This window comes from Panthera tigris, chromosome B1, assembly GCF_018350195.1.
Source record: "Panthera tigris isolate Pti1 chromosome B1, P.tigris_Pti1_mat1.1, whole genome shotgun sequence".
NCBI classification, from domain to species: Eukaryota; Metazoa; Chordata; class Mammalia; order Carnivora; family Felidae; genus Panthera; species Panthera tigris.
The window spans coordinates 108,356,401-108,381,090 of record NC_056663.1 but is presented as its reverse complement, the minus strand read 5'-3'; the positions used below and the strand labels follow the sequence as shown (position 1 = coordinate 108,381,090).

Sequence of the window (24,690 nt, the reverse complement as noted above, 5' to 3'; positions counted from 1 at the left end):
TAAAAGGCAGGGGCAAGGTCATGAGGGGCTGTTTGCCATCATAAGGAATATGGACCATTTTCTGTTCAAGTCTGTTTCAAACAAAGGAGTGATTTGATAAAAGACAGCTCTCACAGCCATCTAGAAGGGTAGATCTGAGGAATATGAGATAAGAACAGCAGTTTAGAAGGTACTGGAGTGATCTTGTTAAGGACCTTATATCATAGTGGTAGCAGTGAGATGAAGAAAAGTGTTTGGTCACATAGATGTTAAGGTAGGAGAATCTAGGATTAGGTGAGCGATTAGGTGAGCAATTACATGATGGGTGACATAGGAGGATGGAATAGGGACTTTAAAAGGTTGGAGGGGCAAAGATGATAGAGTTCAGTTTTGGACATGAAGAATATGAACTACCTATAGAAAATCTAGTTCTGGGCAGAGAGGTCTTGGCTGGATAGATCAGGTAGATAAATGGATGGATAAGGATGGATGGATAGGTAGGTAGATAAATGCATGGATAGATGGATGGATGAATGCACTGATTTAACAGTTTTCAGTAAATGGGTGGTTGTACGAAAAAAAAAAAAAAAAAAAAGGAAGTCTATAGGTCTTCCAGGGCAGGTACAAAGACTAAGACGGAGATAGAGACCTAGGGAGATCTTAAAGTTTAACAGTTGGGTGAGAATCAAGGAGCCAGAAAAAAAGAGAGGTACAGAGTGGAAGGCAGGAGGACAATTAGGAGAGAACAGCTTTTTAGGAGCTGAAGAAAGAAATAAGTTCAAGAAGTAAGATCAGGTACTTAAATGGGGGTATCAGACAGTCCTGGTTCTGCCCCTAACTCTGTGACCTTAAACTTAGAATTTAGTTCTCACCTATAAAAAGAGAACCAAAGTGCCTACACCATATGTCTACTGTGAGGATCAAATGAGATGAAGTCTGGCAAGCTCCGTGCCTAGAAGCTTACTGGTTTGTGTTCAATAAATGGCTAGCTGTTTTTATGAAAAGCTGAACTTGGATTTGGTGATAGTTTATGGGGACTATTGCTTTCAGCAGTACTTGCTCTCAGGGTTTCAGGAGGGTGATTGAAGGTATATTTCAGATGAAAACTTGATCAGATTTACAGCCTTTGGGGAGGAAGCCAGTAGAATAGGGGTAATTGGAAATTTTGAAGGGAGCAGAAAGAGCAGTTTGAAAGCATTGCCTAAGGAGAGGGTGGGAATTGCATCAAGAGCTCTGGGAAAGCCCCTGGGATCCTCTGGACAAGCCATGCCTCTACCAGCCTGAGGGTCTTGTGCCACACAGGTTTGTTTGGTCTTTTTGTTCTTGTTGTTGTTTTAAGTTTATTTATTTTGAGAGACCGAGCAGAGGAGGGGCAGAGAAAGGGAGGGAGAGAGAGAACCCCAGGCAGGCTCCATGCTGTCAGAGCAGAGCCCGATTTGGGGCTTGAACTCACACACTGTGAGATCATGACCTAAGCTGAAACCAAGAGTCAGACACTTAACCATCTGAGCCACCCAGGCGCCCCGCACACAGGTTGTTTTTTAAAAGCCTCTAGTAATCAAATCATAGACATTTTAAATGTTTTGTTAAACTATTTTTGGTACCATAAGTGAGTTCTAGTTTCTTAGATAATCTAATAAGGATATGGATTATCCATTTTAAAAGAGTCTGAACAAAAACAACAAAAAAGACAAGTGATATTAAAACTGAACAAAATATTTAATATTTGATGATTCAGAAAGCACTTCTATATCTTATGGACTCTGAAAAGTCAACACTATGGGAAGCAGTTATTAACTTGTATAATGGACTGATTCATTATTTTTTTTAAAAATTAGATCTACTGTAATCATATTTAAAAATAACCTACTTTTTTTCTTTAGGATTTTCTCTATTTGGATGAAGTAATGCTTTGTATTAGTGATAAATATCTAAAATTAGATTTCTACTTTAATATGTGTGTACAATTTCTACCCTGTAATTAGTGGACATTTTGAGGAAATGTTTGCATGTATAAACTGGTTTGGGAACCAATCAACAATTGAACATAATGCATATTATTTACTAATTGGTTGTAAGGTATATTGGTAATAATTGGTTATAAGTAATACTGGTTTTTCTTTTTTAGTTCAAATTAGTATATATGTTTCAATACTTACTGTTTCTCATTTGTCATTTGTTTATATACCATTTAGAGTACACATAGTTTTTCAAATTTCTAATAAGTGTTTTTGAGTGAAATGAAATTAGATGATCAGCATGTTTTAGTTTTTTATTCTTATCCTTATCCTTATCCTTATCCTTATCTTTATCCTTATCCTTATCCTTATCCTTATCCTTATCCTTATTCTTATTCTTACTCTTATTCTTATTCTTATTTTTTTGAGAGGGGAAGAGGGCAGAGGGAGAGAGAGAATCCTAAGCAGGCTCCACACGTGGAGCCCCATGCAGGACTCCATCTCATCACTGTGAGATCATGACCTGAGCCGAAATCAAAAGTCTGACGCTCAATCCACTAAGCTCCCAAGGCGCCCATAAAGTCAATATTTTTAAGGTGACTCATTATGTGTGTAGTTTTCATGTGTTTTATGTGTGCAGTTTTTAATCTCTGATGATGTTCTTTACTTAAAATTCTCTAGTCACACTTGTTTTTTTTTTTACCAGGATCTCTGTATTTTGGAGTTGAATTTTGGTGCTTTTTGTTCACTGCACTAACTTCCTCACAGTGTATGATCTTGTTCTTGCAAAGCATAGTAGTCTGTGTAGTCCCATGTTGTGTATTCACCAACTCAGTTTTAGACTATGTACTGCCCTGCTCAACACTGCCTTAAGATATGACAAATGCTAAGTTGAAATTGATTTGGACACACGTGCCATGCTTAGGTCAGCATTTCCGAGTGCAGAGCCAGAGAAAAATGGAACCTTTGGATTTATGAATGGCAGGTATCTAGGACAGCATAGGTCAGTTCGTACTCTTTGGCTAGAAATTTGTATAAGTATTAAAACATTTGGAAAGCATGTGTAATTAGGAACATTTCAGACATACTGTGTATTTTGCTCTTAGCCTTGTGCTATTTATTTGTATTGTTAATAATCAAAATAATCACTATATTTATTATATTTGCCTTGACTTGAGTTAGATAATAGAAATACATCTGTAGGTATTCCAATTTACTGACAATTTTACATTATAACTGATTTGGTAAATATTTGCTTGATTTTGGAATATCATTCATACAAAATATGTGTAAAATTATTATGCACTTTTCAGTCTGTTTTTAAAAGAATTAATACTTGAAATATTTTCAAGATGCTGAGTCATAATTTTTTAGCTATTTCATTGGCTATAACTAATTTTAATAAATAATAACTGTAATAACCGTAGGGCTGATTTTCCCCAAAGTGAGATGTTTTAGTTTAATAATATGTCCTCATGAATTTTTAAAAACTTTTTTAATGTTTATTTATTTTTGAGAGAGAGGCAGCGTGCAAGTGGGGGAGGGGCAGAGTGAGAGAGGGAGACACAGAACCTGAAGGCTCCAGGCTCTGAGCTGTCAGCACAGAGCCCTATGAGGGGCTCAATCTCATGAGCTGTGAGATCGTGACCTGAGCTGAAGTGGGACGCTTAACCGATTGAGCCACCCAGGTGCCCCCTCATGAATTTTTTTTAATGTTTTCCTGTTTGTTTGTTTGTTTGTTTTTCTTAAGTTTATTTATTTTGAGAGAGACAGAGAGCGAGTGTGAGTGGGGACAGAGATAGAGGGTAGAGAATCCCAGGCAGGCTCTGGGCTGTCAGCAATCCCATGAACCATGAGATCATGATCTGAGCCAAAACCAACAGTCGGCACTCGACTGATTAAGTCACCCAGGTGCTCCGTCCTTGTGTATTTTTAAATTATTTTTTAAAAAGGAAGTAGAATCCAGTGTATTTTTTGTATGTTCCTGAAAAGTTGTGTAAAAATTCAATTTTTATAAACTGACTCATGTTTATAGAATTTAAAATAAAGGTGATGGGTATACAGATGTTTGTTAGTCTTTATACTTTTCTGTATGTTTGAAATATTTTACAGTAAAAAATGTGGACAAACGTGGACACTAAGCATATCAGTGTACCCAGAGACTTTGTTATTTAAAGCAAAATTTTATTTTCCATAAAAAGAATCCTATTTTGATTAATCTGTTTTGCAAATTCAAATTTTCCTAATCTACTTAAGGAAACACACACCACCACCACTCTGCCACTAACTTAGGCATTCTTCTATACCACATTTTTGAATGTAGTCATAGCCACCAGAATTTCTTAAATTTCTAAATTAAGATAAAGGCTTAATGTAATCCTCATCTCATAAAATCCCTTATTCTTTTTTTGTTTTTTTGAAGTTTATTTATTTATTTTGAGAGAGACAGAGACAGCAAAAGTCGGGGAGGGGCAGAGAGAGACCGAGAGTGTGAGAGAACCCCAAGCAGGCTCTGTGCTGCCAGCTCAGAGTCCGACATGGACTTGAACTCAGGAGACCTTGAGACCATGACTTGAGCTGAAACCAACAGTCTGATGCTTAGCTGACTGAGCCACCCAGGTGCCCCATTATATCTCTTATTCTAAAGGGGAGACATCAACAGAAGGATGTTTCCTTTTTTTTACACTAGCAGTGGAATGAATGATTCAGTAGTGTTGCCTTCCTGCTTTGAGAGAGTTGTTCTAAGACTGGGCAGTTAGTGCAGGCCCTGCAGGCCCTTCCCTGTGGGTTCTCATACAGAAAGGCCCTTGTGCTTTACATAGCTTTTGCATTTGTGCTGTTGTGCCTGTTGTTCATTTGTACTCTACCAGCCAATCAGGAGAGCAGGGCTTAGAGGAAAACTAGTCAAACAGGTTTTCCCCGTCTATTTAAATGGGGGGAAAGCAGTGAAATTTGTGGATAAGGTCAAGGGTGAAACTATTTTAAGGAGTATTAATGCTAATCACTGACTCTTATTTTCTCCTGGGTTTTGAAAATACTTTGGGGGCATATGTGAGAATATATCTTAATGGAGCTAGAGTGAGCGTAAGGGAAACAGAAAGAAGTAAATAAGAAATAGGGAATTAGAACAAGGTAGAGAGAGGGAAAGGGAAAACAATAGTGGAGGGGAAAAAAACCCAAGAGGAAGAGGACAAGTGTTTCCACGTCCTATCTAGCCTTTGTGTAAGCTTTGATCTGAGAATGAGTTTAATTAAAACAAGCAAACACCTGCAGTCTTCAATATCCAAAATAGGGAACATTCTACTGGGTCAGGGCTGAGGCTTGGTAGGAATATTCGTGGGAAAATGTTGTAGTTACTATCTCTTAACACTGACTTTATCTTGCAAGTAAGTACACAGTTCCTTGAACAATAGTAAAATGTTATATTCATACAGCTTTTTTGTAGTTTGCAAATCCCTTACTCATACACTCTATTGTTTTATCCTCATTCCTCTCCTGAGCATCCAGTAGATAGTCATGTTTTACAAACCATGATCTGGGCTTGCAGAACTCTTAAGTAACTGCTGGTGGTCACTAGGAGAGGCTGTGAGGATTTGGTGTTGGAACACAGGCTTCTTTCCTAGAGCTGTGCCCTGGAACCACAGCTGACCGACCACCTGCTGAAACCTGGACCCTATTGAAATGACCTCTAAGTAAGTCTTTAGACCTCACCAGAGTCTTTTTACCCACCTACTGAGATTTTCTTCCCCTTTACCCTCTGGAATGGTGAGCTAGTCATGCTCATGGATTGGGGTTTTATTACGAATAAATGATTCACAGATTTGCAAGTCTAGTTCGGACTTCTTAGGTACACCTCTCTCTTTGTAGAGTCTCCAGGTCTGACACCCTCACTTGCCGGTCTTCAGGCATAGATTTTGGTGTTATTTTGGAGTCCAACCTCTCCTTTTCCCCTTATATCTAGCCTGGTCCCTAATTCCATCACTGTCTTCACAAAGATCTTTCACACATTGATACTTTCCATTCACTTTCTGCTGTCCCTGTCGCTTCCTGACCACATCAGTGCCTCCTTCTCACCATACCCTGGACCTTGTTTTCTCCACTCTCCATTCCTCACTGGGTTGCATTTGCCTTCCACGAGTGCTATTTGACTGTGCCATTCGTTTTCACATGAGAAATTCCAGCTTTCAGGGTTCTTACTGTCCAGCTGCATTCTGATCATCCTCCAACAGTTTTCCATTTATCAGGTTCCGTTTATTCCTGGAGGTATAAATGGATATTCCTCCACCTGATTCTTCTGCTTTTGTTTCTCTCTGTACTTAGCAAAGTTTCATTCTTCACTATGTTGACCCTCAAGTCCCATCTCAGATATTGCTTCCCAGTCTCTTGTGCTTTTCTTTGGATTTCTTTTTTACCTGTGCTGATGATCCTTTAACACTTAATTAGATTAATTCTCCAAGGAGAGTATGAGCTCTTAGAAGGTGGGCTCTCATTCATAGTTGCCTCGTAATGCCTTGGACAAACATACTGATGACAGGATATTCAAATATAATTGAATGGTATCTTTAGTGACTCCTAAGGCAGCAAAGAAGGTCCATTCTCCAATTTTCTATATGTATATTGCTGCTTTTGCCCTTTTGTTCTTTCCCAACTGCATTATTCAAACTTGAAATGTTCCATCATTTTATTTTTAAATGAAATATTCTATTCTACAGAGACCACTGTATCACTTAGTCACAACAGACAAAATAAAGTCTGATCTGTCATTATCTGCTACCTCTATATTATAGGTCCTTTGAACTCTTTATTATAATATAATATTTATTATAGTTTAGTAGGTTTTTCTTTTTGAGTTTACCTGGGGCTTCTAATGGATGGAAGTACACTCACAGCCAGCTCTAGGTAAGGCTAATAAAAGGAAATAAGGACAGAGATAACTAAGTGTATTTAGTTTTTGTTTTGTGTTTATATTTGAATGTAAACACACCTGATATCATGAAACAGTAGGTGGAGAAAAAAAATGATTACACACATGAGAAAGATCTGACTTCAGAGTCATTTGAATGGCTCCCTTCCTCCCCACCCCCCAGATAAGACATTAGATACTAATTAATTCAAAGCACCAGTTCAGGCCAAGTTCTTTTTTCCCTCTTCTGTGGTTATTTCCTCCTTTGGCAATCAGCAGAATTCTCTGGTTTGAAACGTCTCCTTCCCTATGTCTTTCTGGGTAGGGCAGTAGGAGTGGGAATAGGAATAAGAACATATTTTAAGGAATCTCTTCACTAAAAGAAAAAGAAAATAAGCAGGTTTGGTAAAACTATTAATAAGAAATGATGCCTGACTCTGTTATTTGCCGGTTTTAATTTTTTTTTTTTTAATTCTCCAGAGCTATGTTATTTTGATCAATTAGACTTTATCTGAGCATATGCTTTGGAATACTGTTTTTCTTCAAATTTTACAACTATGCAAAAATATACGGATACAGCCTCCTCTGGCTGTCCTGCTCCCTCCTTTTGCTATCTCTCTCTCTTTCTTTCTTCACCAGCCTGCCCTTCTGGAGATAATGTCCCTGTCTTTGATGGGGAATTCAGAAGAGGGATCCTAGTGATTGGGTTACAAATTGGAGGGAGGGATAGCGGAGCTGGGGCATAGGGTTCTGCCCATCACTAACATAGGAGGTGGTCATTTTGTTCAAATCACCCTGTATAGGGGTGCCTGGATGGTTCAGTTGGTTAAACATCCCACTTTGGCTCAGGTCATGATCTTGTGGCCCCGTGTCAGGCTCTGTGCTGACAGCTGAGGGCCTGGAGGCTGCTTCAAATTCTGTGTCTCCCTCTCTCTCTGGCTCTCCCCTGCTCTCTCCCCTGCTCGCTCGCTCGCTCTCTCTCTCTCTCTCTCTCTGCCTCCCTCAAAAATAAATACACAGTAAAAAATCTTAAATTTTTTTAATTAAAAAAAAATCACCCTGTATAGTAGTTATCTAGCCTCTGTATGGGTCCTAAGTGCTTTTTGCTTTCTCATCATTTTTTTTACCAGTAAAAATACTTCAGCTTACAAATTTGATACTGCTTAAATGCATTTCTATTCCTCCTCATACACTTCTGCCCAAAGGGTATGACATAGGAGACGTTTTGAATCAGACACGCTGGAGGACTGTATGGTGAGTATCTGTAACATACACAAATTCATTCACCCATTCATTCAACAATCAGTCTATTATATGATAGAACTCTTCTACCTTAGAGCCAAAATACATGATGTTTTTTTTTAAAAATCTAGTATAAAATTTAAAAGTTTTATGTAGAAAGGTTTAAAAAGGTCTTTATTAAGGCTTCTCAGAAACTGCTTTTGATTTGTATATCTCAGAATTTAAGAAAAAGTTGATCGATTATCTGACATATGACAGTGGCAACTTTTGAGAGTCTTTGTATGGTACTGGTAAAGGGTCCTGGATTAGGACTAAAGAAACCTGAGTGCTAGTTCCAACTCAGCCAGTGAGTAACTACAAACTTAGCCAGGGGATGCTAGGCGACCGCCCCCTGGAGACCTTGTCCCTTTCTCTACAGATGAGAGGATTTGAACTTGGTTATCTTTAGTCTTTAAATTGGGACTTTGACATTTTTTAAAGTGAGAATGCATACTTTAAGAATATTTGGTATCATTTCATAACAAATATATAAAGTACCAGTGTTTAAGTATGTTTATATTATGTTTGCAAGCCTAATAACAATAGCAATGCTATACAAAAGACTTCTCTGGACTTGATTCATCATGCTGAATATCAGTTACCATTCTGGATGCTAAGAAGGCACAAAATTATGTTTTCGCCTGTTAGTAAGAAAGCATCAGAGAAGTAAGTTTTGTCTTTTTACAGAACCTACCAAAATCTTCCTCTTCTGGGGAATAATGTAATTTTGCTGTTTTATCTAATACCCTGCTGTTAGTGATTATGCTGGCATTTTATAGGACATCATTGGGAAAATTTGTTGTTAGTTCATTCTTCTGGACTTCCAAGGAATTGAACAGGGAAATATCCAGAAGTTGTTTTTGTTCTGATTTGGTTTTGGTTATATTTGTACAGGCATTTTTGGTTCTAAAATATGTTTAAGATATCACTTGGGAATTTATTCTGTGACTCTTAATCTTAATGTAGATAATGTTAAAATCTGCTTAAACTATTGATAGTAGCAAAAGGATATTATTAATAAAGAAGAGAAACAGTCTTGTGATATTTTGTGATCCTGGTACATTTCTGCAGCCTTAAGAATGTCTGTATAATGATGTGTTGAAAACCTGTTTCCCTGGGGGGGTGCCTGGCTGCCTCAATGGTAGAATACGTGACTCTTGATCTCCGGGCTTTGAGTTTGAGCCCCATGTTGGGTATAGAGATTACTTAAAAAAATAATAAAATATTTTTTAAAAACCTGTTTCCCCACACGTGAATAAACCTTGAGGTGGGAGAGGATGAAAATTTAATCTAGATTTCCTCCACATTCACTGTGGTGTTCTAAGAATTAAAATCCCAATGAAAGAGAGTTATAAAAATTCCTAACAAAACATTTTAAAACATTAATCAGGCATCAGTTTTCTTTTAAGAAACCATATACCTATAAGAATTTAAAGTCTTATGCAGTCTTATTTATGAAACTTTTCTCATTTGCTTAAAGATGAGATCAGAATAAAAACAAAGAATTTCCTTTTTGTTCGCTGAATGTTGATCACATGATGCAGTTGCCTGGAGATAACTGGTACCGAGCTGGTCTTGAGGAGATGAAGAAAAAGAAACCCACACTTATTCCTGTATGATTTATATATATGTATATCATACATACATATTTTTTTAAAACTGGTTACGTGATAAAGATCGAAAGTGTCTTTTTTAAAAAATATTTATTCATTTAGAAAGAGAGAGAGCATGAGCGTGTGAGCTGAGGAGGGACAGAAAGAGAATCCCAAGCAGGTTCTACGCTGTCAACATAGAGCTCAGCTCAACGTGGGGCTCAGTCTCACAAACTGTGAGATCATGACTTGGGCGGAAATCAAGAGTCAGACACTTAACTGACTGAGCCACCCAGGTGCCCCAAGATCGAAAGTCTCTTAATGCCACTGTTTTCTATATTAAAAAAGAATTACCTTTGTTAAAATTCCAGACTTTTATCTCTGTCAGTGATCCTTAAAATGGTGCCTAAACCAGCAGCATCAGCATCACCTGGGAATTTGTTGGAAATGCAAATTTGGGGCTCATCCCAGATCTATGGAATCAGAAACTGTGAGGACAGGGCCAATAGTCTTTGTTTTACTAGCTCTCCAGGTGGTTCTGATGCATGCCAAGGTTGGAGAACCACTGATCTCTGATACTAAATATAATCAATTCAGGTTTTCTGATCATTTTAGGGACAAAAGAAAAATTAGGTTTAAATTTCAAAATGCTTTCCTGTTACTAATTCCCTGGTTAGTTTTTATAACCTAAACTTAAGCTATTGTGTTTTATTTACAAATTGCTTATTTACGCATATTCAAGTATTCATAGTGCATTTAAAACACACACACACACACACACACACACACTCTCTCTCTCTCTCTCTCTCTCTCTCTCTCTCCTCTGTTTATTAAAAAAAACAAACAAAATGGGTTGGATTAGTTGTTTACTTTTGTGTATTTTGCTATGATTTTGTGTAAGGGCCGTCCAGTGGTTCTCAATATTATAATTACTTGGAGAGCATTAAATAAAAGCAAAAAAATAAATGCTAAGACCTATGAGGTCTTATCTCCAGAAATTCTGATTTAATTGATAAGTTTAGGGGTAGTAGGCTTTCAGGCATCTCTAGCTTTTCCAAACATCCCAGGTGATTATAACGTATGGTCAGGATTGAGAGACACTGGCATGTAGCCATATGTTCAAAGATTGGCTTACCTACCACATAACGGTCCCTTAAAAAATTATATAGGTAAATTAGTTCCTTTCCTTATTATAAGCAGATTGTCTTTTGTTTTCCAGTAGGTTACTGTATTGTTGACTGGTTGACCATGTTATTAATCAGGTTTTATTGCTCTTAATTCTAACCCTTGGCTTTACCCCAAATCCTTTCTTACCAAAGTACAGTCCATGTACCTGCATCACTGGATAGCACCAGAGAGCTTGTCAGAAGTAAATAATTTGGCACACTAGACATACTGAGTCAGAATTTGCATTCTAACAGTATCCCTGTAAAATTTGTCTTCACACTACAGATTCTTTGTAACATGAAGCTTAAGATTCATTTTCTCAATTTTTTTTTCCTTAGCATCTATTTGGTCTTAACTACTTTTATGAACCAACTCATACCAATGTCATTACACCTATTTTTAAAATTGTTTTTAAGTTTATTTATTTATTTTGAGAGAGACAGAGACAGCACGAGTTGAGGAAGGGCAATGAGAGAGGGAGAGAGAGAGAGAATCTCAAGCAGGTTCCACACTGCTAGCACAGAGGCTGATTTGGGACTCAAACCCAGAAAGCCAAGAGTCAGACACTTAACCAACTGAGCCACCCACGACCTTTTAAACCTATTTTTACATCTATTTTTTTAGTAAGGTCTTTTAATTGTAAGAGATCTCCAGGACCGTCTAATTTCATAGTCTTAATTGGCAGATGAAGAAAATTAGGCACCAAGAAATTAAATGACTTGGCCCAAATTACAAAGGCTACTGATTTGGGGATCTATAGACACATGCCATACCTATTTTTATTTTTTCTTGCATCATAGAGACTTCACTGTAGGGTCACCTAAAATGATGTTATTTTCATAGTGTAAGCAACTGGAAATATGAGCTTCCCAAAAAGATAGTCTTAGGTTACCCTAGTATGACACACAGCTAAAACCCAACATTTTAAATACACGTTGACATTTGTTTAAATTATCTAGTGTGACATTGATTAATACTTTACTAATACTTTAATATTTCAAGTTATCTTATTATAATTTGTGGGATTAAATGATCATGGGAAAGTTGAATATTAAACTGAATGAAAATGAAAAGCTACTGCCGTGTTCTTATAAATTTCCAAAACTGCATTTGTGTGCCTGAGATATTATAGGTACTTTATAACAGTACATTAAAAACATACACTTTGGGGTTGCTTGTTTGTTTATTCTGAGTTCCTCAAGATCCTGGGCTGGGGATTGTGACTTTTCTGAATACCCAGAACAAGTGAAATTTAACTCGGGTCTTTATATTTCAGATCCACATGCCCTTTGAATCACTTATGTATCTCTTAATGCACATAAGGATTGAGTAGTAGATCCTTGTCTCTCAATCCGGTGGTTGAACTGCATCAAAATCTCCAAATGCTTATTAGAAATGCAGATTTTGGGGGTTCTTTCTCCCCAGACTTCCTAACAGCCTGTGTGATGAAGAAACCATGGAATCTGTATTTTTAATAAGCACCACAGGTGATTGTTTAGGACAGGAACGTTGGAGAACTATTTCATGAGATTAAATATGTGTGTTTAAAATAATTAAATTTAATCACTGTTATCAAGCATTAATTTGACCCATATTATATCCAAGGTACTAAGTTGCAATGTCTGTTGGTATCCATATTATCCTATTTTTCTTTCCCTTTTTTTTTCTTGTTTTTATCTTACTTCCCCCCACCTGATGATCAGAGAAGGGCCCCAGGAGGGCCTGGGCCAGCTATCACTGATAAGGGAAGAGCATTGGGTTTCTCCTGACAGCTTCACCATCTGTACTAGATGTCTGAATAGATACTGGTAGTGTAGGTAAGTGTTAAGTGCGGCTAACTCGGAGTGCGGGACGACAACAGAGGACAACAAAAACATTCTTCATGACCTCTCCTGCGCGAGGAGGTTTTCATGAGCTCCTTGGCACTAGTCTAAGTCCCAGGTGCAGGATTAAAAATTTTGAGTGGTCTTACTACTGGCTTATTCCTTTCAGTAATTTGTGTGTATGAAGAAAGATCTGCCTGTGTGTTTCTTTTACAAATTCATATTCATCTTGTTTTCTTTAAGGTGACATGAGAGTGTTAGGAATGTGGTGTGAATAATAGACTATTTTCTGTTGTGCCTTTTGATATTATTAGACACAAATAGTATCCAAAAAAGCAAAAATGTGTTAGAAATTTTGGCTAAAAGCTTTTGACAAGTAGCTTTGATTTGTTTTTTGTTTGTTTGTTTTGTATTTTTGAGAGAGAGAGAGTGCACAACAAGCAGGAGAGGAGCAGAGGGAGAGGGAGAGGGAGAGGGAGAGGGAGAGGGAGAGGGAGAGGGAGAGGGAGAGGGAGAATCCTAAGCAGGCTCCATGCTGTCAGCTCAGAGCCCTATGTGGAGTTCAATCCCACAAAGTGAGATGATGACCTGAGCGGAAATCAAGAGTCAGGCGCTTAACAGACTGAGCCACCTAGGTGCCCCTGGATTTATTTGTTTTTTTTTAATTTGTGAAATGGAGCCCACTTTCTTTCTTTGCATTTAGCATATTCCAGTTGAATTTTTGTAGTTAAATCGTGCACTTCCATACATATATGTAAGTATCTGTGATTTTTCTCAATGAGTAAAAACCATTAATTTGGGAAAGTGGTAGTTTTGAAAATCTAAGTTATCTATCTTTATTAACGACTGACAGACAACCTTAGTGGTTCTGTTGCCAGTGTAGGGTTTTTGTTGTTTTTGTTGTTTTCTTTTCCTTTCCTTTCCTTTCCTTTTCTCTTTTCTTCTCTTTTCTTCTCTTTTCCTTTCTTTTCTTTTCTATTTTCCTCTCTATTTTCTTTTCTTTTCTTTTTTCTTTCTTTCTTTTCTTTTTGTTTTTTAACCCAGATTGCACCCTTACTTAATTACAAATGCCTATTGCCAGATCAACAGTTTTTGTGAGGTGGGAAGGAATATTAACCAACAATGGGTGGCCTTAATTTTCTAAATTATCTCTCCTCACCCTCCCACACCCAGTCAAGGTGTTCCCATTTCATAGTGTGATTTTAGGGGACTCCTTCCTTTTAGTAGTTTACTTGCAAGAAGACAGTCCTAATTAATTTCAGAACTCAAGATATTGCCTGCATATGAAAGATGAATGCTTAAACCTGGGCTGTTGAATAACTCTGTAGCAATAAAATGGAGCCATCCCCGAGTTAGCCCACAGTTACAGTTTTCTTCAGCTTTATTTTCTTCCTCCCTTCCTATGGTGGGATAAAAGTAGGTTAAAAATGGATATGAACCTCTGAAGTATGCTACATGTAGATCCTGCTCAAGTTCTTGTCCTACTCAGTCTGACTATCCTTGTCCGTAAAATGGGAACAACACTTTTTCTTTGGTATGGTCTCTCAGTGTAAAATGAGATCATGCTCATAAAGCCTGTAATGCAGGGAAGGTACATAGTACAATGGAGCTCTTTATAAGATATGCTGTTTATTGATAGTTTTACGTTAGGATATAAGTCACAAACCATAGAGGGACCAGCTCGTTCCATTTTGTCCAGATAGAACACTGAAAGTTCCACATCCTGGAAATCCCCTCAGTTCTGGGCAAAGCAGGATGGTTAGTCATCCTAGTGTGGGAAACAGAGACTCAAAATAAAGTGCCTTTAAGACAGTAGTTTAGTTGTGTCACAGAGAATGGCCATAATGAGCATAAGCAAGGAAAAGGGCTGGTATTCTGCTTCCACAGTGTGGATTCAAGTATCTTTGTTGTTGCACTATTCCTGGTTTATACTTCTGCCTACGTGGTCAGTCCGGGATGTTAATCATTACCCTGTGCTCATTCCTGCTAGCAGGAAGGTGAAAATTGAAACCTCTCAAGGCATAAATCAGAAACTGCACATATCACTTTTGCTTCTGTCCCATGCACATGTACCAGAACTTACTTATATGGCCAAAACTAGCTCCTAGAGAGGCTAGGAAATGTCTTAGGTCTTTCTGGCTGTGAGCCAAGTAGAAGTAGAGGATTCCATTACTAGAAAAGAAAACTATATGCCACAGCAGTCTCTTGTATGCCTATTATGGCATCCAACAAATTCCAGTTTCTTGTCACATTCTTTTGTTATTTAATATAATGGTCACTTGCAAATTGAATGTGTAAGAAGTTAACAAATAAGATGAAAAAAGACCCCTAGACTTAAGTAAAAACTGAAATGGAACCTATACTTTGATACTTTCTTCCTCCAACTGCAATATCCATTATCCTAGAAACTTTCTCCATTATTGGGATGTGTAACTAATGTCAGTACCTCAGGCTTTTGATAAATCAAAAAGCTTTTGATTTAGAATTTTGTTTAGAAATAAGACAATTGATAAAATTACATTTCATTCATTTAAGATTAAAGAAAAAAAATGGGACCATTAGTGGCTGTGCCTGTGGTCCAACTACATACCCTGGCTCAAAATCACAATTGCAGTCAATTCATTCAGTAACTATTTATTGAGCACTTACTACATGGTTAACAATGGAAATAAAATAGTTACCTACTTTTACTAAAATTCCAACCTTTTTGGAGCTTAAATTGTGCTAGAGGATACAGAAATTAGATTTTTTTTTTTTTGGCTTTTTTAAACTGGAGTAAAATTAGCATTCAGTGTTATATTAGTTTTAGGTGTACAATAATTAGTTTTAGGTATAAAATAGTGACTGGACAATCCTGTACATCACTCGGTGCTCACCACGATAAGTGTCACTATTTGTCACTGTACAATGTAATTACAATATTATTGACTGTATTCCCTGTGTTGTTCATTTCAATTCCATGACTTGTTTTATAACTTTTGTACCTCTTACTTTATAGATTGTACCTTTTAACCCCCTTTTATCTATTTCACCCACACCCTCCTCCCCCACTTCCTTCCCTTTGGCGACTGCCAGTTTGTTCTCTGTATTTAAGAGTCTGTTTTTTGTTTGTTCATGTTTATTTTTTAGATTCCATATATAAGGGAAATTATACAGTATTTGTCTTTCTCTGACTTGTTTCACTTAGGATAACACCCCCTAGGTCCATCCATGTTGTTGCAAATGGCAAGAACTCATTCCTTTTTATGGCTGAGTAATACATTGTGCATATATACTGCCTCTTTATCCATTTATCTATCGATGGGCACTTTGGTTGCTTCCATGTCTTGGCTGTTGTAAACAATGCTGCAATAAACATAAAGGTACAGGTATCTTTTCAAATTAAGTGTTTTCATTTTCTCTGGGTAAACACCCAATAGTGGAATTATTATTGGATCATATGATATTTCTGTTTTTAATTTTTGAAGAATCTCTATACTGTTTTCCACTTTGCCTTGCACTAATTTACCTTTCATTAACAGTGCACAAGGTTCCCTTTTCTCTACATCCTCCAGGACACTTATTATCTCTTGTCTTTTTGATACTAGCCATTCTGATTGGTGTGAGGTGATATCCCACTGTGGTTTTAATTTGCATTTCCTTGATGATTAGTGATGTTTGTGGTGCCTAAATGGGATGTCTCTGAATTGGATGGGAGCCCCTGAGGTGAGGATCTATGGAAGCCCAAGACAAAGGAGGTGAAAGAATTCACCTGAAGCAGAACAAAGGAGCTAAAAGTTTATTGAATAAACCACTAGGCAGTAGAGGGCAGGACCGCAGAGAGGCTATCTGCTAGGAGGCAGGAGGGGGCTTCTTTTACTGAGGGAAAGTGAGGAGTATGGGGACCTATGGAATTTTCCCTTTTTTGGTAACTGTGCCTAGTTGTAAGTAGCCCATTGTTTGGTTAGGGCCTGTGGATATTTTGAGATATGGGTGCCTGATGGGCCTGTGTGTATTCAGCCAGGTGGTCTCTGTGGGCCCTTTCTATATTCCGTTGCTCAAGCCTGTTTGCCTGAAAGTGGCCTCCAAAATGTTGGACATCTTTCTGTGGGTCTGTTGATCATCTGTATGTCTTTTTTTGGAAAAAAATGTCTATTAAGGTCCTTTGCCTAATTTTTAAGAAGATTTTTTGCCGGCTTTCTTTTGGTATTGAGTTGTATAAGGTCTTTGTATATTTTGCAAATAAACCCCATATTGGATATATCCTTTGCAAATATCTTCTTCCATTCACCGGGTTGCCCTTTTGTTTTGTTTATAGTTCCCTTTGCTGTGCAAAAACTTTGTATTTTTGTGTAGTCCCAGTAGTTTATTTTTTGCTTTTGTTTCCCTTGCCTAAGGAGACCTATCTAAAAAAATGTTGATAAGGCTGATTTCCAAGAGATTACTGTCCATATTTTCTTTTAGGAGTTTTATGGTTTAAGGTCTCACATTTAGGTCTTTAATCCATTTTTACTTTATTTTTGTTGATGGTGTAAGAAAGTGGTCCAGTTTCTTTTGCATGTGGCTGTTCAGTTTTCCCAACACCATTTATTGAAAAGACCATCTTTTCCCCATTGTATGTTCTTGCCTCCTTTGTTGTAGGTTACTTGACCACTTGGGTGTGAGTTTATTTCTGGACTCTCTATCCTGTTCTCTTGGTCTATCTCTATGTTTTTGTGTCGGTACCATACCGTTTGATTACTATGACTTGTAGTATATCTTGAAATCTGGGATTGTGGTACCTTCAGCTTTGTTCTTCTTTCTCAAGATCGCTTTCACTATTTGGGTCTTTTATGGATCCATACAGATTTTAGGATTCTTTGTTCTATTTCTATGAAAAATGCTATTGGCATTTATTTAAAAGCACTAGTAGTATTTAAAAGCACTAGTCTTTATTTTGATGGATTTGATTTTTGTTTATTTTTCTTTATTTTTTCTGGATGGCATTTTCCTAGGTTTACTTATAAAAGGTGCTTTGAAGACAGATGAAATTATTCTAATATTTCATGTAGTACCAAGGTTGACTTCTGGTGGCAGTTATGATTGACATGTTGTTTTCATGTTATTGCAGTCATTATAATTAAATGCCAGAGAAACTTAAAAAGTACTGAGAATTTTAGCTGTTCATTTACCAGACTACATAATCTATTTTTTCTAAATAGTTCAATTCGCCACATACAGACATGATTTTAAATGTCCCACTAGCCTTTTTTTTTCCTTTAATGCGAAAACACTTTGATTCTTATTTAAAATGACAGTCTATTTTTTTTTAAGTTTTTATCGAAATACCACTTAGTTGGGATGCCTCGGGTGGCTCAGTCAGTTAGGCGTCCGGCTTCGGCTCAGGTCATGATCTCGGGGTCAGTGAGTTCGAGCCCCAAGTCGGGCCCTGTGCTGACAGCTCAGAGCCTGGAGCCTGCTTCAGATTCTGTGTCTCCCTCTCTGTCTGCCCCTCCCCTGCTCACTCTCTGTCTCTGTCTCTCTCTCAAAAATAAAAATTAAAAAAAAATAGAAATACCACTTAGTTAACATACAGTGTAATATTAGTTTCAGGTGTACAAGATAGCGATTCAGCACTTCCATACATCACCTGGTTCTTATCACAAGTGCACTCCTTAATCCTCATCACCTATGTCACCCATACCTCCAACCACTTCACCTCTGGTAACCATCAGTTTGTTCTCTAGAGATAAGAGTCTGTGTTTGGTTTGCCTCTCTCTCTCTGTCTCTCTCATTCCCTCACTCTCTTGTTTTCTCCCTTTGCTCCTGAATTGCTAAGCTGCTAGGCTGGTTGGCTGTCAAAATTTAACTTCTTCCCTGTAGTTTATGTGCTTGCCATTTTTTTTATATATATAGTTCATCCTCATGTACGCTTTCCAGCTCAGTATTATTCATGGTTTAATCTCAAATAGCAAAAACCAGAGAAATGATTCTTTCATGTGGTAGCCAAAGACCATTCCCCGTCTGTCTTTCTTCCTTCCTTCCTTTCTTTCTCTTTCTTTCTTTCTTTCTTTCTTTCTTTCTTTCTTTCTTTCTTTATAAGTAGATGGAAATAGCACTTTAAAGTAAGGTTGCTCGAGGTCTAGTAAGGTATTAGACTCTGGTATTTTTAGACTCCTGTTTGAGAAAATAAGAAAAATCAGGGGTTAATGAAGCCTATTTTTTTTTATCTTTAAAAAAATCTCAGTAGAGTAATGGGGTGTTCTGGTGTCAGATTTCAGCTGAAGTGAACCATTGAGGTTTAGGAACAGGAAAAATACAGCTAATCTATTTTTTTTTTGGTGTTCTAAGGGTTTGGTCTTAGAGGGATCACTTTTGCAAATGAGTGTTTTGGATTTGCAGCGTTCAAGTAAAGTGCCACTCTGATATCCTTGTTTTGCTGAATCCATTTACCCCTAAATGTTAAACGGCTTCCCTATGCCCTGAGGTGGGTCCTTTGATTAAAATTGGCATTGTTTCTTGTCTCAAATGCAAGTATATAGATAATTTTTAATTTAAGAAGAAAGGGAGAGCTGAAATGCAAAAGGAAATTTGTTTAGAGTCTTTGAATTCCGGATTTTCTTCAATATTGTGACAGTGGAGTACAAGTAGCAGTGGCATCTCAGAGCCAAGAGAGAATTTGGAGGGGAGAAGGGATTGATCATCAATGTATAGCGTTGGAGAGAAGTCCAATCAGGGAAGTGTTGGGGGAACAAAAGGGCATTTGTGTGAATATTAAGAGGTATTTGGTGCCCTCAACAATGAGTGTTTGGGCAGAGTGGTGGTGGAGACCATGCCAAGCTGTAATCATTTGGGGAGTAAGTGGAGCCCAGCAAATAGACACAGATATTTTTAGACATTGGACTCCAAGAGGAGAGTGGGAGTAAGGCTGCAGCTAAAGAGGCATGGAAATGGAATGAGTGTGTTATAAATATTATCTAGTTTTGGTAGAAAACTTCAAAAGCCTGGAAATATAAAATAGGAGGAGAAAACAAAATTCCTCAATTTGACAATCCAGATTTCTGATTTCTGTTTGTTTGCAGATTTCTGATAAGTTTGTTATCAGATAAGTTACTTTGTCATCGATATAATCATTTAGTGTATATACATAATACATATAATTTTATTTCTTTATGTTATGAGCATTTTCTCATGTTAAAAATGTTTAAAATTCAGTTTTGATGGTTCTGTAATACTCCATCGTAAAATGTACTATGATGTGATTAATCCTCTATTGCTGGATTCCTGGTAGTTTCTGGCTGTTTGCTGTTAGAAGTGAATACAGGAACATCTTTGTACATACATGTTGATATACCTGATTTATAGTACTTACATAAATAACTATAAAATGATGGGCCAGTTGTTTTTCAGAACATTTGCACCGATTTATATTTTTACCAACTGCCTAAAACTGTGTTGTCATTCAAAATGATGTACTTGCTAATTTTCACGAAAGTAAAATCTAGTTTGTTTTGTTCAGTCATTCAGCAAATTTAAGCTCCTAGCCTCTAACTGGGAGGTTGAGTTCAAACTGTGTGTATGGATGCGGCATGTACAGTGACCAGTACTTTCTCTAGGGTGACAGGTAAGGGGCTAAAAGCCACCTCTTGTAAACCAGCATTAAGAGGTTTTACCCTGAGTTATCAGTTCTCATCACTCTTGGGGCCACCGATCTGTTCATCTAGGGAACCAATGTGCATTTTTACTTTGGGCAGTACATGCGGCTGCGGCTGCTTTGCGCCCATGGGAGTGAAGAGAAGATGTGATAGGTGGGGGAAACAACTCTATCTCCTCTTTAGAGAGCTCTTCCCCTTGGTTTCTTGCTGCTCCCACCACTCTTGCTCCCAGACTTGTCCACTGAAGCTCTCAGCCATTCTGGAAGCAGTTTTCACCTCTGCTACAGGCTTCTCTGTGTGTTCTGGGTCATGACTTCTTCCATTCACTTTTATTCCTCAATAAGCTATTCTTGGCATTTGTTTTCTAGAAATCCATTTCACTGATGACTGTAGCCCTGCCCACACCTCATTTCCTCATAACAATTTTCAGAGATATTAGGTTTCCCTATTATATTCTTGGCTGTCATTTCTAAAGAAGCTTTAGGAAGAAAGGAATAGAAACACTTATGTTCAGTTAGCCATCTTGGGCTGGAAACCTCTGCTCCAGATGTCTTTTTTTTTTTTAATTTTATTTATTTATTTATTTATTTATTTATTTATTTATGTATTTATTTAACGTTTATTTATTTTTGAGACAGGGAGAGACAGAGCATGAACAGGGGAGGGGCAGAGAGAGAGGGAGACACAGAATCCGAAGCAGGCTCCAGGCTCTGAGCCATCAGCCCAGAGCCCGACGCGGGGCTCGAACTCATGGACCGCGAGATCATGACCTGAGCCGAAGTCGGACGCTCAACCGACTGAGCCACCCAGGCGCCCCAGCCAGATGTCTTAAACATTCCCAAAATATTTAATGATTATGTAGTCGAATCTAATAGTATCTGTAATGAGGATTTCTTTCTTTGCTTTATGCTCATTTTCCACCTCTTTCCAGTGATCATTTAAAGTGCAACACTTTTATTGGATGTATTAAGAAAAAATTAACACTAGTCTGTCTGATTTATCAATTTATAATATGGGAACGATTGACTTTTCTCAAATACCACCTTTCATTAAAGTAGTAGAGTATTTCTAAATACTTAGTATTATTTCCATGTGTATGCCTTTGGAGAAAGGCTTGCCATACTTAGGATAGCAAACAAATATCCTTTTTAGTTAATTTCAAGGCATTTTATGTACTTTATTATTATAAATGAGATTTTTTTATCACATATTATTTAAAAGCAATGCTTATTATTTTTATTAAGAGAAGAGTAACACCTACATGTCCACTGTAGAAAATGTTAAATTAAAATCCTTTGTTATTTATACTATTATATGCATATTATAAGTAATATACATTTCACTTAGTAATATGCATTTAAGTTTCTTTGCTTTTAATGGCTTGTAGTCCATATTCTTTTTAGTATTGAGTAATATTCCATTCTACTTTATTTATCCATTTACCTACTAGAAGACATCTTGGTTCCTTCCAAGTTTTGGCAATTATGAATAAGGCTGCCATACACATCCATGTGCAGGCTTTTGTGTGCACATAAGCTTTTAGCTCCTTTGGATGAATACCAAGTAGCACAAATGCTGGATCATATGGTAAATGTATATTTAGTTTTGTAAGCGGCCACCAGCCTGTCATCCAAAGTGGCTGTACCATTTTACATTCCCACCAGCAACAAATGAGGGTTCCTGTTGCTCTGTATTCTCTTCAGCATTTAGTTGTCACTGTTCTGGATTTTGGCCATTCTGACAGGTGTGTAGTAGTATCTCATTGTGCTTTTAATTTGCATTTGCTTGATATATGACGTGGAGTGTCTTCTCATGTGCTCATTTGCCATCTGTAGATTTTCTTTGTGAGTTGTCTATTAAGGTCTTTGGCCCTTTTTGAAATCAGGTTGGTTGCTTTCTTCTTGTTGAATTTTAAGAGTTCTTTGTGTATTTTGGAAAACAGTCCTTTATCAGCTGTGTCTTTCCCAATTATTTCCTCCCAGTCTGTGGCTTATCTTCTTATTCTCTTGGCATTATCTTTCTCAGAGCAGAAGTTTTTACTATTAGTGAACTCCAGCTTATCAGTAGACACATCCTGATAAGTCTGGACTAGCAATAGCCTCACCATTTGTTGGTAGTCGTGTTGCTCATTCTGTTACCCACTACAACGATGTTTATCAGAGTAAAGTGCTGTTGTAGTACTTCATAATTAATTTTGTATTTGAACAATTTTATATCTGTAGAAATGATGCTTCTTTGTTGGTCATTAATTTTTTTTTCACAAAGCATCAGTAGACATTGTTTTTAGAAGATATTTTTTCCCACAAATATTGGTATGTTTACATAACTACTTTTAAAATCTATATGTACAGAATGTATGCACTTTTTCTAACCTTATATTAGTACTGTAGCCACTGGTACTAAATTAATTAAGCCACATGTTAAAATTTAAAATTCAGTTCCTCGATCACACTAACTACACTTCAGCTGCTCAATATTGGATAGTCGTGATAGAGAACATTTTCATCTTCACAGAAAACTCTTTTGAACAATGCTGTTCTTGAACATAAGCACTTGTGCGTTAAAAAAACAGCCACTTTCCTCAGTCGATTGGGCATCCGACTTGAGCTCAGGTCATGGTCTCCTGATTCCTGAGTTGGAGCCCGGTGTCGGGCTCTGTACTAACAGCTCAGAACCTGCAGCCTGCTTCGGATTCTGTGTCTCCCTCTCTTTCTGCCCCTTCCTCGCTTGCTATCTTTCCCTCTCTCTCTCTCTGTCTCAAAACTGAATTAACATTAAAAAAAAAAATCGCAGAAAATGATGTCATTTTACTTTGTAGTAATTTCTGAAATAAAATATTAAAATAAAAAAGTAAGACTAGAGTAAAAAGCTCAGTGAAAGGATTTGTTTCCCTACTATTATTTTTTGTGTTTTGTTTTGTGTCTTATATGTCTATGATAGATAAAGCAGTGGTTTTAACTGTAGCTGAATGAACTGTGTGTTCACTGCTCAGCTAGATGCAAAACACAGTAGACAAAGCCGTTCCTACCATTAGTCCATCCGTTGGTATGTCTTCTTGAACATGCAAACCATGGCAGGTAGTATTAATCACAGCAGTGGACACTAGCTGCTGAAATAACTGCTTTTGCATAAATCTCATCCCTGGAATTGAGAACGTGTCTACTGAAAATCCTTAATTTTTAATTCCTTGGAATTGGGAGCCTGCACCAGAGAGATACATTAGAGAGATGGTACAGAGGAATGAAGGCCTGGAAAGTTTCCTCCAGAATTGGCTATTTAATTTTTTTTCTTCATTGACCTTGTAATTATAGAATAAACTTACTTCATTGCTATAGAAATAGTGTTTTCTCTAAATTTGTTTTTTTAAAGCCCTCATTAATTCAAGCAATAGTTAACACAGGCTCTTCTATGCTTATAATGGGCATTACTTCAATTTACTCTTAATGGTATAGTATCAACTCATCTAGAAATAGTTTGAAAATTTCCTTGGAGTGAGAGAAGGAAGAGGCACCTGGAATTATAATGTATTTTGTAGTTTAGTCTTTTTTTTAATTAAAAAAAATTAGTTTTTATTTTTTCTTGAGAGGGAAAGAGAGAGAGAGAGTGAGCAGGGGCAGAGAGAGAGGGAGACACAGAATCTGAAGCAGGCTCCAGGCTCTGAGCTGTCAGCACATACCCCGATGCGGGGCTTGAACCCATGAACTGTGAGATCATGATCTGAGCTGAAATCGGACGCTCAACCGACTGGGCCACCCAGGCACCCCTATAGTTTAAATCTTGATATGAGAAGAATCTATCATTTGCCCGCTATTGATTTCTTTTTTGTTTTTTGCAGTGTGTTTGAATGTTGAGAAGGTATAGTTGCTAAAACTTCATTTAGATGGTGGGAATTTGTACAAGTAGGGTAGTTAATATATGATAATGAATGAAAATGGTTATTGATTTGGTGATGTGCATATAAATCTATTCTAAGTTGTTCCTTGAAGTAAAAATATCCAGTTTGCATGGGTAATTATTATTTACATGGGTTTTGTTCGTGTGTTTGTTTGTTTTCAGTTTGGAGGCTAATTTAGAGTCTAAGTAAAAATTATACTGGGTCAGGTAGGAGGAATTTGCACACTATATAGACCCCACAGGTAGAACACTTATTTCTAAAAACTGATTGAGGACAACTCTAACTATTGTACATAATCCACTAACATGAAAAGGTAGAAGTGATAGGTATCACCTGTACAACCATGATCTAACTTGCCATTTGCACCTGACTTACAAGTACAACACAGGAAGTGTGGTCTGGCACACACTTGTTAATCAATCACTTCTATAAACATCTACATAGATCTGGTTAACTCCCTTGAACTTTTCTATTAAAAG

At 37.3% G+C, this 24,690-nt stretch overlaps 1 protein-coding gene across 2 annotated transcripts in view; it reads left to right on the top strand.

Annotated features, from left to right (window-relative positions):
* The window catches only part of UGT8 (UDP glycosyltransferase 8), an 86,248-nt gene that overhangs the window by 4,009 nt on the left and 57,549 nt on the right, over positions 1–24,690 (top strand). The gene's annotated exons all lie outside the window — the stretch shown is intronic.